The 15,955-nt window shown below is 48.3% G+C and overlaps 1 non-coding gene across 1 annotated transcript; it reads left to right on the top strand.

The window, feature by feature from the left end:
- The first annotated feature begins 1,236 nt into the window (after positions 1–1,236).
- Positions 1,237–1,309, top strand: Trnas-gcu (transfer RNA serine (anticodon GCU)). The gene has a single exon. It is a non-coding gene; the product is annotated as a tRNA-Ser (tRNA).
- Positions 1,310–15,955: the final 14,646 nt, after the last annotated feature.

The raw sequence follows: 15,955 nt of genomic DNA, 5'->3' as shown, positions 1-15,955 counted from the left end.
ATCGGGAAGGATTCCGTCCTTGGACACGACGTAGCCGACGATTGTCAGCAGCCGTGCCGCAAATCGGCACTTCTTCAGATTCAGTTGGAGGCCGGCGTTGTTCAAACGTGTCAAAACATGCCGCAGACGTTGGGGTTGCGTGGAGAAGTCCGGAGCGAAGACGACGACGTCGTCCAGGTAACACAGGCACGTGTGCCATTTCAAGTTGCGCAGAACGGTGTCCATAATGTGCTCGAAGGTCGCGGGAGCATTACACAGACCGAACGGCATGACGTTGAACTCATACAAGCCGTCGGGCGTGACAAAGGCTGTCTTCGGTCGAGCGTAATGAGCCATAGGTGCTTGCCACCACCCCGAACGCAAATCGAGAGATGAAAACAATTCTGCTCCTTGGAGGCTGTCAGTCGCGTCGTCGATTCGCGACAGTGTATAAACATCCTTGCGGGTGATCTTGTTGAGCCGTCGGTAGTCCACACAGAACCGCACAGAACCGTCCTTCTTCGCAACGAGAACAACAGGAGACGCCCATGGGCTGTCGGAGGGCCGAATTGCATCGCGTCGAAGCATATCGTCCACTTGCTCATTAATTACCCTGCGTTCTGTGGGAGACACGCGATATGCACGTTGCCGCAGTGGTGGTTGGGCGCCAGTGTCGATGCGATGCGTAACAGGGGACGTGCGGCCGAGGCATGTTTGCCCGACATCGAAAGAATGACCAAATTCATGCAACAAGCAGTGAAGCTGGGAGCGCTGGACCGACGTAAGTTTGTCAGCAATGAAGGGACCAAATACATCAATGGGTGACGAATCAGACGCGGAAACAGCACTGATGGTACGGGAACTGGGACAGTGCGAGTCATCGGGTGCGTCCAGAACTTGTGCGTATTCAACGGGTTCTACTTTGCCGAGACATTCCCCTCGAACCAACGTAACATTGCACGGAGATGGGTTGGTCACAAAAATAGCGGTGCTGCCCTGAGTGACTCGCACGGTCGCGAAAGGTACCAGCAACCCTTTCCTAGTGCAGAAGGCACAACTTCAAGCTCGAAAACCTTGACATGGTGCTGCTTTGCCACTGCTTTCATAGCCTTTCTCACAGTGTCCAATCACACCAGCTTTCACCTAAATATGTTGAAATGGTTATTCTTCTAACTATTTTCATGAAAAAAAATAACTTTCTCAAAGCACAGGATTTGCCTGCTGTGTTTGTTAGAAGTCGAAGATTTTTCCTGCCCCGCCACGGTGGTCTAGTGGTTATGGCGCTTGGCTGCTGACCGGAAGGTCGCGGGATCGAATCCCGGCCGCGGCGGCTGCGTTTTCGATGGAGGCGAAAATTTTTGAGGCCAGTGTACTTATATTTAGGTGCACGTTAAAGAACCACAGGTGGTCGAAATTTCCGAAGCCCTCCACTACGGCGTCTCTTATATTCATATCGTGGTTTTGGGACGTTAAACCTCAGATATTATTATATTATTATTATCATTAATATTTGTCCTGAAACACGCTGCTGAAGTAATTATGAATTTTGCCTATATATGCCTAAACGGTAGTTTTTAACGCCTATTTTTGCCTAAATACAGTTTTAGGGTCTATTATAGGTGCGTAAAACTGTTTTTTCGTGCCTGAACTACCGGTCTCTAATTATGAGACACGGCGTAGCGGAGGGCTCCGGAAATTTCGTCTAGCTGGGGTTATTTAAGGTGCACCGACATCGGACAATACACGGGCCTAGAGCGTTCCGCCTCCGTCTAAATGCGAACGTCACGGCGGGAATCGGACATGCGTCTTTCGGGTCAGCAGCCGAGCGTCATAACCGCTACACCACCGCGGCGGATGCACTCAAGCCTTTCATCAAAACCGTCGCGCCCGCAGCTAGTCGGCTGTCGTCATGACGAATTACTCTAGCGAGAGTGCGCTGATGTCAGTTTTGCCAAGAGCTGGGTTTACTGATGTAGTCATGCAAAGCGAATGACTTCTCAAATAATAAACCTAAATACTTGTGCTCACCCGCTCTCACTAGGAGACCTGAACAGTGAAAACCTTCTTGGAAATGGAAATCATGGGGTTAAAACACCACAGAGCCGCGCAAAACATATAATGGCCCGATTTAGCTGTCTTTGTCTAATAATTGGTTGACCTGCTTGAAGTGGTTTGCTGCCGCTTCGGTTCGCTGCAGCAGTCCTGCGCAGACAAAAGGACTCTGGGGTCGCCGCTGCGTACAGCATCCCACGAGGCACGCTGAGTATGATACTGAAAAACAACACCAATATTTGTGCCACGGCACATAACAGGCTTCTGGCACCAGCCGAGTAGAAACAGAAGCGTTTGAAGATGCTAGGACCCTGTTTAAACACATACCGTATTTTCGCTCCTACAACCCGCCCCTGCAGGTAACCCGCAACCCCAGCTACAAACCGAGTAAAAAAATATGGCTTTTCCCTCCGTCATCGGAATCGGTATAACACGAAAGTGAAGCGTGTCGTCACAGAAGTAGTTGATTGTTTATAGTGAATTGGTATACGGGAGAGCTTGTAGAATGTTTATTGTTGTTTAGCAGATGTAGCACCGCTTGATGTGGATACAGCCACGTTGACGCCTAGTGGCACATCTCCGTGCCGACGACTAACGCCCATGATCATGATTTAACCCTACCGGTAGCTGAAGTTGTCGAGATATACCTGGACACCACATATGGAGAATCCTGCGCAAGCATGGCACCAACAAGCACATAGTAAACTCTGATACTCGGTATGCACTCATTCAAAACCTCGTGAAACGCAAAGAGAAACGCGACGAGCGACGTCTCTTTTCTCTAGCCTGGCGCTTATTCTCAAAGGACGAGCGGAGAACGCGGTGCGAAAGTCAGGTGAGCGTGGTATAGCTATTTTCCTATGAGCGAGGCTTGGGCTAAAGCCGCCCCCTCGTGGTGTGTTAAAGCGTTGACGAAATTACACCTCTTTGAAAACACGCCGAATGGGATGGTCGCAGTAGCGGCACGTTGCCGGAGCTAATTGCGGAGGCAACAAAGTTTTTTTCCCAGCCTGGTGGCACAAATCTCATCGCCCCGTAATAATGGGGGCGCTCATTGCATCCATCCATCCAAGATCACTTTGAGAGGAAAGTGTTAAAGACAGAGACAACAGTTATTAAAATATAAATAGTGGTTAATATGCGGTGGGGCCCTACTCCCAAGGTTCCACTGGCTAAAGCGACTCGGTGGGCCTGACTTGAGTTTTCCACTAGGCCTCCCAGCGTTCGTTCAGCGAGTCGCGCCTCCCACGACCACATGTGTATTGTGTGCGTATGTCCTGTGTCGACTGTAGTGGTTGCCTCGTGCCAGCGGTAGGTTATGTATGGGAGTGTTGGAATATCTCCGCACCACGGGCATGCGTTGGGATATCTCTGGGTACATGACACGAAAAAAACAACAGGCGCGTTCATTAGCCTCCGTTATGTGTTTACCGGTAGCTCAGTGGTTTAAACGCCCGCCAGCCATCGTCGCGGACCGAGAGGTTATGTGTTCGACTGTTGTCAACGGGACTTCTTAGTTTTTTGGCTATCTGATGGCCTTGGTTTTGCTGACGTATTTCTGTCACGGAAATACGTCATGAAAGTCTTAGTGGACCCCGTCATAAAACAGTTGCGTGCTAAAAACAAGAAACTTTCTCGAGTACTTGTGTGGGCCGCATTGATGGCATTGCCGTGAAGCGGTGCCGTAACGTCACCTTCCGCACCGAAATTCGCACCCGAAATAGGGCAATTTTTTTTAAAGCTTCAATCGAAATATCCAATATATCGAATTTATTCCAACTTTTCATCAAGTTCGATAAATGCGCATTCGACGTTATCTCAAAAGCTGCGCAAGCACTAAAACTCACGCTAAGCAATCATGACTTATCTATTTCTGGGCATCCGTCTTGACGTTCACAATTCCCGCAAAGCAAATAACCGAGAACTTGATTAGTGTTTAATAAAATGCGCCTGTAACACTCAACACTTTATCAAGTGAGGGTGATTTCCGAGTATTTATCTAATTAGCATAATCTAGGAGTTTACTGCATTACAAACCTCTTTCCACAAAAACGTTTCGAATACGTCACGCATATGCGGAGTTTGAGGGATGTGTCCCTTGTTCCGAGCGCTTTCTCTCTTCTTTCGTCCCAACGAGCACACCGGAAGCTACACTGGGAGCGATGAGAAGAAATAGTAAGCTATGTTAGAGCGGGTCATGAGCTGGAGCAATTAAGCGAAGATAGGTTTGGGTTATGTGTTCACACGAGTCTCGGCCGCACATCGGCAGCCTTTTCTGTCTCTATGTTCCGAAAGTGTTGCAGGGCACCAGTCAATGCGAAGCGCTTTTTTACCAACCGAAAGCACTCTGATCTATCTATCTATCTATCTATCTATCTATCTATCTATCTATCTATCTATCTATCTATCTATCTATCTATCTATCTATCTATCTATCTATCTATCTATCTATCTATCTGTCTGTCTGTCTGTCTGTCTGTCTGTCTGTCTGTCTGTCTCAGCCACTCACATTTTGTGGTTTTCATCGTTTTGATGAATCTCTAACCGAAACAATGCATGTCATGACATCAGTATACCACGAACATGAATGATGGTTCATGACACGCGTGTCTTTGTACTGGGTCATCACATGACGAGCAGCTGCCTTGGTAACATGCTGGCCTTTTTATTAACAGGATACATACCACCCACTGTGTCCTGTCGAAGCCTCGTGGTCTTCCCTACATCCGCAAAATTTTCATGGGTTGGGTAGAAGTGCCTTCGAACAGCAGAGCAGCATGATTACATCATGTACAAGGCGGTCACTGTATGCAGTCGTCCTTACACTGACAGTTCTGAGCAGCTCAAAGTTGCTGAGAACTCAGCAACACACCGTCTGTTTACAGCAAAGTGTGAAAAATTGAGCACACTTTGGAAATTCCAAAGTGTATTTGGCGAAAGCCTGTGGCCATTCGACTGACTATGCCATGGTATCGGGGGAATCCGCATTCTTGGGGCGCTTCTCCGAACCGCTTGCCGTGGAAACATCACCGGGCCGCTTGGGAGCCATCCGACTAACTCGACTGCTGCAACGAGACGTTTGAAGTAGGAGCGTTGCATGCCATCACGTGATTGCTGAGATGTCTGGGGGGGGGGGGGGGGCTACGAATGGATGCCGCCACCGCGTTGCGCAACGAGCGTTTAAGAGCAGACGCCGCTGTGCCATCACCTGATTTCTGAGAGAGTGCGAAGGGGAGAGGCCACAACTGGCACCGTAATAGGGCACAGATGGACGCCATATGGACACCGCGAGTATCAGACGTTGAAGGCTTTGGCCTTAAAATGCTTTTAAGCAGTACTTCCTCTTTTATGGGAGAGCTGTGGCAGCTGCCATTTGTATTCCATCCAGGTGATCGACGGAGACCGCGTACTACTGAAGCCACTCATTATATACGGTATACTTAATCCTTATCCTCTTCTACGGCCATAATTTCACAACACAATCATGCACCTTCCCGCTAACTACACCGTTGATATATGTCTAAAACACGATACCGTTAACTGATGAATAAACTCTCCAGCAAAGCATTGATTCTTTTAGCAAAGTACCTTACTGGGTCACCTGAAAGTAAAGCTTTCGTCCTTTCTTCTTAGTCAGCACTATGGATTACAGCGAGAAACGGATCTCCCTAGTATTGAGAGTCACACCACGGCCGCTACATAAAAAAACATGGTTGATCCCTCTATCATAGGAATCGGAATAACACGAAAGTAAGGCGTGCCTTTACGGAAGTAACGGAATGTTTGCCGTACAATGATATAAGAGAGTTTACACAATGTATATTGATGTCTGGCAGCTATAGCACCGTTTAACGTGGATGTGCCCACTTTGATGATTGGTGGTACATCTCCATCCCGACGACTAACGTGCATGTTGAATGATTAAACAAAGCCTTGTGGTAGCTGTACTAGTTAACGGTGAAAGCGTAATCAGAGAACTAGTTGTGATAGCCAAAAGAGCGTCGCATATTGGACGCAGAACTTGGTCACCATCACGCAGCATGTTAAAATATCATTGAACACCACGGCCGGACTAGAGGGAAACGCAAAGCGCGTCGCGCCGCCCCGGTAGCCCGTCCGCGAGTGAGCGGAGAACGCGGTGTTACAGCCAGGTGGGGCAGGCGCGCGTCGCAGAGCTATGAGAAAGCCCGACGCTTTACGACGCTCGGCTAAAGTCGCCACCTCGCGGTGTGTTAAGGAATTGACAAATTGAACTTCTATTGAAAACGCGCCGAATGGGAGGGACGTGTAACGCGTTGCAGGTGCTAATCGCGAAGGCCACAGTAATGACGAATTACTTTAGCGCTCCAAGAGGGCAACACCGCCCAGCCGACCGGGAGAATGGTAGATATAAAAGGCGCGTTTGTAAAGCCTCTCGAGTCTGCGACCGGGGCGCAGTGGATAGCGGGCCTGGCATCCGTTGTTTCGGAAGGAGCAGTCGTGGATTCGATGCCCGTGGACGGAACTTTTTTTCTTTGCTATCTGATCATGTATATTTTTCGACGTCATTTCCGTGACGGAAATACGTCACTGAAGTCTTGGTGGACCCCGGCATAAAACACTTTCGTGTTAAAAAATTGGCCGCGTATCTGCGTGCTTCGCTGCAAATGTCGTCTAAATACGATAGAAGAGGCACTGCGTGAGATATGGACGCCATCTGGCAATACGTTGGGAAACATGCGTGCTGTGTTGCGGGCTGGTAGTCCCGGCGCAGCAGCAGGCGAAGACCGGCAGTGACCAACGCGACCGGCGGGCACGCCAGCCAGCCCGAACACGCGGTTCTGCGGGAAGCGTTGAAGCAGAAGAAACGTCCGCACTCAACGAGTGCTCTCCACACACTCTTTTATTTACACGTCGCCTGGGTAAAACAGGAATGCCAGATCAGCACCCCATGGCATTCGTACAGTGTAATACAGAACCGAAACCGAGAGCCAACAATGAGCTCGTGCAGAGGGCACGGAGGAAGGCAAGTTTCAGCGCAGTCTCATTTTCAGCGCAGCTTAAGAAACTAGGGTCTTTAGAATTACGCATGTATGCATTTTCTATTAAAGGAACACACCACCTAATACTTACCTAGTGATGTTGCGCCTCAGATATGCGTAATGTTTGCTTTTTGATCGACAATGTACACAAGTATGTACCTAGTCAGCCGTTCAAGATGGCTGGCCCTTGGGCAAGTGGTTCAACTTTGCCGAGTGGTTGAATCGAGTGACGTGCCGAGAAAAAGAAAGACAGACAGACAGACAGAAAGACAGACCAAAATTTCTCCGTTTAAGTATCCCAAGAAAGACTATCGTCTAAAAAACGCCAGGCCTGCGCTGAAACCACAGCACAGTCACAGCGAAAGCTGGAAGAGCGGGGTTTCTAGAGCTCGTTGTAAGCTCTCTTGGGGCTACTAATGCAAGTACACTAGCAATGTACTCACTACGCAATAAATCACAATGTTTGTGAAGTTGGGAAGCACCTACCAAGCCAATATTCGTCATTCTGCGGAGAAGCGAGGCACCAGCTACACGTCTCTAAGGCATTATGTGCACTTTGTTGAGGCGACGACTGATGACCATGAAGAATTATGGCTCAGCCTTTTGTAAGGGGTTGGAAGCTTTAAACGACCCACCAGTTATGCAATTTGCGTTGGGTCACGCCCGGTCGCTATTTCCCTCTCCCGCCATGCTGTATATCATACGTTGACGTGGGAGAGAGGGGGGGGAGAACTTTACTGAGACCCCGAGGAAATGGATCATGCGCTTATGGGCTTCCTTGGCAACCACTGCAAGTGCACTTGCGAGGAACCCACTACGCTATAAACCATTGTAATTTTTGAGAAGTAGGGAAGCAGGCACTAAGCCTTTTTTCGTCATTCTACGGAGAGCCGTGGTACCTAATAAACGCATGTAAGGCATTATGCGCACATTGCGGATGCTGAGCCTGATGACAATGAAGAATTATGGCGTAGCGCTTTGTAATGGGTTGGAAGCATTCAGCAACCAACTCGTTGCGCAATTCGCATTGTGTGACGCCTGGTAACAGAATTCGCGTTGTGCGACAATTGGAGCTTATTTTACTCTTCTACCACGCTATATTGCATATGTTAATGTGGTTACTTCCCGATATGAAGCCTGTATAGGACCTTTTTGCCAAGTAGTTTCAAGCACCGGCATGGCTCAGAGGTTGAATACTGGGCTCCCACGCAGAGGACCCAGGTTCGAACCTCGTTCCATCCTGGATTTTTTTAAATATTTCGTTTTGTTCTTATTCGAGCGATAGTGGTTGCGGGTACCGGCGGCGGCGGCGGCGGACAACTATGGCGCTAAAAACGGCCGCTGAAATGATTTCATAACAGCTTTCGCTGTAAAATAAGGTGCGGCATGTAGCTACGCGTCACCGTCAATGGGCGAGCGCGGCTCGGCTAAGTTGACAGTTGCAGCCGCTGTTTTGGTGGAGGGCGCCACTAGTATAGTACACAAAGCAGACGCCCGTTCGTGTTAAAATGTAATCGCCTCGGGATTTATGCGTATCCGTGTGCTTTTTCATTGTATTGTATTTATTTCCCCAACACCAATACAGATTTGCGGAGGGCGAGTGGGGAAAAAGCGGCTCATAACCGCTTGACCAGCTCCGAAACTTTTTCAAAAAATAGTACATAGTTTCGTGTGCTTTCTCGTGTTTTTTAGATGCGAAGCAGCTAATGGTGGAGTTCAATCCGGTGGTGTGGTGTGCGACGTGACCACCCTTATTGCGCATGCGCAAACCCTCTCCATTCCCACTCCCCCTCTAGTTACAAAAGGCTCGCATTTACGTTGCTCACACGCTCAGTCACTGTGCCGGCTGCACCGGTGCAACGTCAACGTCGGCGCCAGTTGCAGTAATACTTTAACGCCTGCCGAGATCGCGGAGCAGCGGAAGGCTCGACGCGTCGAAGCGCAACGTAAACGTCGGCAAGCGGACCCCGAGCTCCGGGTTAGGGAAGCCCAGCGCAAAGGGCAACGTCGGCGGGAAACTGCTATGGATGAAACGCGGGCTCGACATGCCGAAACGCTGCTTCGCATCGCCGCATGGTCCCCTTTAGCGGGGGATGGTGTAATCTTCTTTTGTGTGATCGCGTGTGTGGGCAGCTGGCCGCATGTTTCCTATGCTTGAATACGGTTCTTTGGTGCACGCGTGTCTAGCAGACGGTTTTTTCTACTACCATTTATTGCCAATAAAGTTTATTCCGCCTCCTCCTTCTAGTGATGTTATTCTGCGAAGCTGTTGTATGCCGCTGTGCAACTCGAACGCGTGAGAAGACGCTACTGTGAAGTATCACGCATTCCCGAGCGATCTATAGTGTCGGGAAGCGTACTGTTCGTATAGAACACTTCTTTTTGTCACAAACGGGCGCTAAAACAGGCGCGCGCCGCCACCTCCTGACGACAGCATCAAGTCACCGCGCCGACAGGTTCCCCACAACGGGCGCGCACAACGAAGGAAAAAGAAGAACAAGCATCAAAAGGCGCCCAGGGCGTGCCCTTACCCTCTCCACAGAACATGCCGTCGCGACAGCCTAACGCCCGCGCAGATCGGGAGAATTTGAAAAATCAAAGCGGAACCGACCATTTTCGCAGACGAACCGGTGAGACGAATCCCTTTCCTCCAGCTGTCGCTGTGCTACACTCTAAGCCAAAAGAGAGCAACGGGGGTATAGGGGTTCCCCCTTTGAGGGAGAAAGTGCATTGCCACTCCCATTACTCTCCGAAAAAGAGCAACGGCAAGGGGATGAACCGTTGCTCTCCTTTCAGTCGCGCCTTGAGGGGATGAACGGTTAGTCCGCCCAGTTGCTCCTTGAGGACAAACTGTTACTCCTCCCTGATGCTCCTCAAGGGAGCAACAGATGCTCCTTCCCGTTACTCCTTAGTTTTACTTGGGTAAAAAAAAATCATTTTTTATTTACTTCTAGAGCATATTGAGATTTATACACACATTTGTTTGGATGTACAAACGACATACAGACATCTCATTCAGAAATAAATTTCGGAAAATTTGCAACAAACACACTGGATTCGAACTCGTGACCACTTAACCGCCATGCGCGTACGCTAGCCACTACGCCACCACACGCTACGGCGCCGTCTGAAAGGAAACGGGGTTATGTAGGTACCGACGGGTCGTTGCGCGTTCTGACACGTTAGTGAAATGAGCATAGGCGTGCAGAACCAGTGGTGATGTTCGAAAGAGAATAGAAAGTAACAATTTAAACATCTCAAAACATCAAGGTAATGAGTCTCTCGCGAAAACACAGGCTTTGACAGTGCTCCCCTTTGCGCTAGTTAAAAGGCCAGTAATTTCTTTTTTTTATTTTTTGCCCGGAGGTGTGTTTTCTTCTTCTTTATTATTATCATTATTCTAATTATTATCGGCATAAATATAATAATAATAATATTATTTTTTTTGCGGAAGAGTCGCCTCCCCTTTGAAAAGACAACACCGCCCGAGCTGATAACGTCCATTTGCTCTGAGATTAAACACAAAGTCAAACTACCGGGACCGATTGTGATAGCTACCCTCCCGCCAAAATCAGCCAGTGACAAGGTAGAGATGACGGGGGGGGGGGGGGAGGCAGCGGCGTTAGTTCGCTGTCAGTCCTTCTGCGCATCGCGATATAAGTGTGCGTTGCGTGATCTCTGCGGCAACCATGGGGTCGGTGCTTTTGCTGCTTTGTAGTGGAGACTGCCATTCAGCATAAAACCGCAAACGTAAAGTCTATACACTGTGTACTTCTCTCAACCGCTTGTTTATTGTGAAGTATACACGGAGTCTCTCGAAGCTTTGCATTTTATTGTCACATTCTCAAGCTCTATATTTATGCCAAATGTTATACGCAAACACGTCATTTAACTTGCGACGACAGCAGCTTCAGGTGCTGGCGTTCAATGCAACCATGCCTTTTATTAGGAGCTTTTAGCTTGCATTAGGGACTTTTAGCTTTACGTTACCGTGTTACGAGTTGGCGAAAGGAATCTGCGCAAGCGCGGGCCTTTACGGAACATGGACTACTCGCCGGATTGGCTTTACGTTAACGGCCCTATCTCGCAAATCCACCGTCGTTCACGGCTACTCGCGATACCCGCTTTGCCGAGGCTCCAGCCGCCGAGTAAAAATAAGCCGAAGTGCGAGCGCCAATTGCGATCGCACTTGTTTCAGCGGCTAAAGTCACTGAGTGACCTAGAACTAGAAATAGAATACCGAAGCCGTAAGAACGTGAGAAGCCTTGACATAAATACCCCGACAGCCTTCAGGTAGTATGCGAGGGATTATTGGTCAGGTACCAACTCGTAAAAAGATCACGTGCTACGTGACAACAAGAGGAAAAAAAAGAGTCTTCCACACTCGCCGCCATGGCTGCGATTGGCGCTGAATAACACTCCTAGGTTTAATCAACATATATACCCCAGAAAGTGGACGGCAGGATGACCGCCGCCGTAGCTCAGTGGTAGAGCATCGGACGCGTTATTCGAAGGTCGCAGGTTCGGTCCCTGCCGGCGGCAAGTCATCTTTTCGTCCACTTTACTTTCTTCACATTTACATTCTAAATACTACAGATAACACCCCCTGTACTTTCCTTGGCGTTATTGTCTGTTAGTTCTCATTAATATTGTGTCTAACAAAGATAAACGAGCCCTTGAAAAAATCATAGCTTTCCTTCATTCATAGCGAGGGTCTCGCCCTGGCAGACTTAATGCCTTCAGGTAGTATGCGAGGGATTATTGGTCAGCTGCCAACTCGTAAAAAGATCACGTGCTACGTGACGCCAAGAGGAAAAAAAAGAGTGTTCCACACTCGCCGCCATGGCTGCAATTGGCGCTGACTAACACTCCTAGGTTTAATCAACATATATACCCCAGAAAGTGGACGGGAGGATGACCGCCGCCGTAGCTCAGTGGTAGAGCATCGGACGCGTTATTCGAAGGTCGCAGGTTCGGTCCCTGCCGGCGGCAAGTCATCTTTTCGTCCACTTTACTTTCTTCACATTTACATTCTAAATACTACAGATAACACCCCTGTACTTGGCGTTATTGTCTGTTAGTTCTCATTAATATTGTGTCTAACAAAGATAAACGAGCCCTTGAAAAAATTATAGCTTTCCTTCCGACAGGCTTAGAGTCACTGGAAAATCAGAGTACCGCAAAGGTGGGCTGCACGCGGGCAACATTGCGTGGCGGCGGCCATTTCCCTTCCAGACCGTCCGGCGCGTTGCTAGCGTGTGTTGAGAAGTCACCGATCTTTTCGCCTCGGTGCCGTGTTACGCTCGGCGGAACGCAATTATGTGTGTGTGTTTATTCAAGAGGATATTAGAAGTTATTTCGAGTCATCGACAGTTATGGATCGACTGCGCGGTTAGCGGTGTAACTAATGAAACGTGGGGCGAATGCTGCCATGTGGGTGCGAACTCGCTTCATGGCTTCATCGGTCTCTTTTCGTGTCACGCCCGGGTGTGTTCGCTATGTCCGGGGCTGAAAACATAGTCGCATTAGCGCGGTGACATCGTGAGAGATGCCATTTACTTCGACATTTGGGGAACCTTGACTGTTCGCGCTAGCTTTGCAGTCGGTGTTCATGTTCACTGCACTAGAGAACGTTATCGAACAACATCGAGATCATTCAACATTGCGTCCTTCGACTGATCGCTGACGCATACCTTGCATGCGCACCATGCTTGCTGTTCAACTGGTTGTTGTGTGTAATAGAAATTGTGTGTGTACGGTAATTGGAAGTTGTTCGCGACGTATTTATGTCTTGATTCGGAACGCCAGCAGCCAAACGCATGGGCGAATCGGCGTGCGGTATGTAAGGTGCGTCTTATCTTGCGATACGTAGAAAATAGGCCATCGATAATGATTGACATCACTACTTAATTGTTTCATTTACTATTTCTTTTCTCCTTAATATTCCCAACGTTGCAGTGCATTTGCCAATATTTTGCTGTATTCCGAGAAACATTTTTTTTTTGCGTCGCCAGCGCGTAAACAGCTGGGGCTCGGTTTCTGCACTGCTGCACTTTTTTTTTTTCATAATGCGCTCTTATTAAAACTTCATCGGCACCGTGCTTTATGTTCTTTTCATCAGAAATAGCACATCCGGAAAATTTTTAAAGCTTCTGCAACACAGTACGTATATAGACATAGGGCTCGCATAAAATCGACTCCCGCAATGCGTGGGATCTGCTTTTTTTTTTGCTGTGACCGTTTCTCATGCACTAACCAGTATTTTAGGGGTACGCTCGGCGCAGTGCAGCATTACCAACATTTTTTGGCAACTAATTTAAAAATGCGATTAATAACATTGCCTTATAGCAAGTTTATCAACAGAGTTCCACGCTTCTGTTTTGCGCAATGGCAAATGATCATGCCACAATTGCCTTCAAGGTATACCAGTAAACAGTTATTATTTTAACAAATCTTCAATTTCACCCTCGTGCGTGACACGCTTATAACTCGAATAGCATACGTAATCTGTTCAACAAATCGAGATATAAACAGCCGAGCAAACCGAAAAGGTGAAGTATCCTGTCTCCTGTCGCATGAGATCTTTTCCAGTAAAGTTTCTGTAGTTCACTGTAGGAAGGTGTGTTCTTCGAAGGGGGCGAATTCATTCCGACCAACTATATGCAGCCACGTAGAACGGCGCCCCCCCCCCCCCAAATTTTTTTCCCGTGGCATACATAGCACGAAATGCCACTCGACCACATCTGCCTGCCAGGCCCCCACTTCAGATCAAGGGGGTGACTCCGCCCCCTCCCGAAAAAAATTGCTTACGCCCCTGTCTGCAATGCGCGTTTAAAAATGCGACGAAGTACTTCTAGGGACCGTGGTACTGCTAAATGTCCGGCCACGCTCTGCATTGAACGCGCCTGCACCCAAAGCGCTTGGAAGGGATATGGCGGCGAGAGGTCACGTGATGCGAGTAAGCCACTCGCGTCGGCGGCGGCGCGCGGAAAAGAGATGCGATACTCTGAAAATTTTCCACTGACTCTAGACAGGCTGGGTAGGTGATGCCATCTAGCGGGAACAAGATGAACCAGGCAAGCAAAAAATTGTTATTGCAGAAACATCGTGCGTTCTACTTCTCTACTTCTGGTGTAGAAGCCTTGCCGCGGCATAATTACAAATAAGTTACCTTTTCAATCTTTTTTTTTCCCCGAAAAACACTATATAGGCGAAAACAAACGTGTCCATGACATTATGGTTGCACGAAGTGTCACAAGATGGCAACACTATCGTCACCCCTTTGCGCATTCCGGGATACTGTACACGCCAAAAACCTCTCGTGATTTTGCCGCAGCGGTGATACAATCTTATCTAAATTAAATATAATTTAAATGCCGTTATCATCACCATCTCATGATTTATTCAAACGTAAAAGTATTCGTTTACGTACGTGCGTAAACGTTTACGTACGGGGAGCTAAAACTTTTCTAAAACATGGGTTCCGGTAACAGGGTAACGTTAAAAAGTATGCGTACAAGTTTACAAAAAGTAGTTTCCTTACGCCAGCCCGCAAGAAAATGTGGCCCATGCATCGACCGATACAGGGTGCGTTCTGCAGGAGAGCAACGGTTGCGCACCGAGTGCAACCGTTGCTCTCCTGCAGGATGAACCGTTGCCGTTCGTCCTTCTGTTGCTCTCTTCCAACCTAACACTAAACGCTTACTCCCCCAACTTGAGACATGTCAGCCATCTTGTTCCAGTTGGTCTTTTTGGGGAGTAACAGTTGGTCTTTAGGACTAAAACCCGCCGTTACTCTGATTTTTTCCATTTTTGGCTTAGAGTGTACGTGCTACGCGCCGAAGAATCACTTGGAATGTTCGCGAAACTGGGAAGCATCCAAACGAGAAACGATGGGGGGTAGGACGGTATGGTGAAGTCGGCGAAGTTATGCTGTTCGTGTGAGTCGTGTAGTGCGGTCAGTCCTTCTTGAAGAAACGAGTAATGACGCCGTGGGAGCACTGTTTAGAAGAGTGTCGCCGAATGACGGTGATCAGAGCTGGAGTTCGTTTGAGTGTTTCCTGGAAGAGAAACATTCGAGAGACGTTCGAAGAATTGTGGGCTGCACACGTTTGGTGAATGTTCAAGGCATTTAAGTGTTGGATAGTTTCTAATGAATGAGAGTGCATTTGTAGCACCGCAAGTTTGTTCACGTTCTCTTAAACACCATATAAGTAATGTTGTGAGTTGTAATTGATATCTGCCGAGTGTGCAAGTTTGCGTGATGCTTGTACTGCCTTAACTGAGAGTATATTTTTTTTATGTTGTCGACTCTTGGTTCTAACTCGGTCTTTGGACCAACCGTCGTTGTTTGGCGCACAAAAAGGACTTACATTAAAATTTTGCATGCCTTCGTGGTGCGTTTCGGTGGGCCGATACGTCAGCCCTTGGTATCTGCCCGGCGACTGCCTGCCCGTGAACGGGATCAGTGATTCAGTGACACTTCTCATTTCAGGTGAGTACAACGGGCAGCATTCATGTAGAGTATTGATGTCCACTCTACAAAACATTGGTACTCCTAGGGCAAACTGTTGACATATGTGGAGTAAAAATAAGCACCAAGCGTCGCACATCGCGAATTCTGTAACCAGGCGTCACACAATGCGAATTGCGCAACGAGTAGGTTGTTGAATGCTTCCAACCCATTACAAAGGGCTCTGCCATAATTCTTCATCGTCATCAGGCACAGCATCAACAAAGTGCGCATAATGCCTTACATGCGTTTAGCAGGTACCAACGCTCTCCGTAGAATGACGAAAAATGGCACAGTGCCCGCTGACCTACTTCTAAAAAATTACAATGATTTATAGCGTAGTGGGTTCCTCGCAAGTGCACTTGTATTGGTTGCCAAGGAAGCCCATAAG

Source organism: Rhipicephalus sanguineus, chromosome 7 (genome assembly GCF_013339695.2).
Source record: "Rhipicephalus sanguineus isolate Rsan-2018 chromosome 7, BIME_Rsan_1.4, whole genome shotgun sequence".
In the NCBI taxonomy this organism is placed as follows: Eukaryota; Metazoa; Arthropoda; class Arachnida; order Ixodida; family Ixodidae; genus Rhipicephalus; species Rhipicephalus sanguineus.
The sequence above is the reverse complement of the archived record's forward strand: the minus strand, read 5'-3'. Positions and strand labels throughout refer to the sequence as shown.